Consider the following 1,088-nt stretch of genomic DNA (forward strand, 5'->3'; position numbering starts at 1 on the left):
AGACCTTCGAATATGCAATGCTTTTACTATAGACCTCTGCAGGACCACTTTGACCTACTCTTCAGCTCACACTCTTGACTTCTTTGGGCCAGTGTCTCTTGGTCTTGGAAGTTCAGTATCATAAGTCTTGGCAGTTCAGTATCAAGTCTTGGCAGTTCAGTATCATAAGCACAAATGTCCATAGAAATATTTCTCTTAAAGTAGTTCATTTTCATTGCTGCTCTATAACTAGATATAACATATTTTGCAGAGACTTTCGAGTGTTGTTTCCTGTTTCCGGACCCCTCCACTACTCTGTATCACTGGTTTCACAGTTATCTGTGATTTGGAATTCACCACAGGTCTGCCTTGCTTCACGTCTCATCAGCACGCACGCAGCCTTCAATCGTGAGATATACTGTTGCAATACTTACCTGGCAGGGCAGAATCTGTGATCAGAAAGGCAGATCGCCCAGGGTGAGCTCATCCATTCACATCTGATTTGCTGACTCCTGCGATTTCCCCAAATGTGGGATACTAACTGCATTATTTCTGGTAGTGGGGGTCTGCATTCGTGCTTTCCCATGACAAAAGAAAAAAAAAGATACACTTTTGTAACTTCAATCTTTCCTTAATACACACCAGCCTTTCATGTTGTGAACTCACTAGATATGTGCATTCCTTTCTTGTCTTTACGGCTTTAATTCACAAGTCAAGATTAATACCACAGGCTTGGCCTCACCTCCTCAACTATGTTGTTCACCCGGGAGAATCGCTGGCGTCCTTGATACACAATGCAATCTTCTTGTCTGGGATTTGGCATTCTCTGCGGATCTTTCATGGCTCTTCGGAGGCAACAACCTCCTTTAGGGATCTCCTGGGTTTCCATACCCTTTTCTCTCATCCCTTGATTGGTCATTCTGCCACAAGAAGATATGCTCATTCTCGTGTTCCACCTTGCTAAGAGGGTGTCTCTATGTTCCATCTTTTATCTGTGTGGGGAGAGCTAATGAGTATCAAATGTATGTCATTAAAGTCAAGTACCAGACTTTGCCTTACCCAATTAGCAGGACATCCAATGAAATATGTAAGGGTTAGCCTCTTTACTC

The 1,088-nt window shown here is 43.0% G+C and overlaps 1 non-coding gene across 1 annotated transcript; it reads left to right on the forward strand.

The window, feature by feature from the left end:
* Positions 1–405: 405 nt before the first annotated feature.
* On the forward strand, positions 406–566 carry LOC138460008 (U1 spliceosomal RNA). Its single transcript, XR_011262777.1, has one exon. It is a non-coding gene; the product is annotated as a U1 spliceosomal RNA (small nuclear RNA).
* The last annotated feature ends 522 nt before the right edge of the window (positions 567–1,088 follow it).

The sequence above is a fragment of the Ambystoma mexicanum genome, chromosome 4p (assembly GCF_040938575.1).
Source record: "Ambystoma mexicanum isolate Mex_15411 chromosome 4p, UKY_AmexF1_1, whole genome shotgun sequence".
NCBI classification, from domain to species: Eukaryota; Metazoa; Chordata; class Amphibia; order Caudata; family Ambystomatidae; genus Ambystoma; species Ambystoma mexicanum.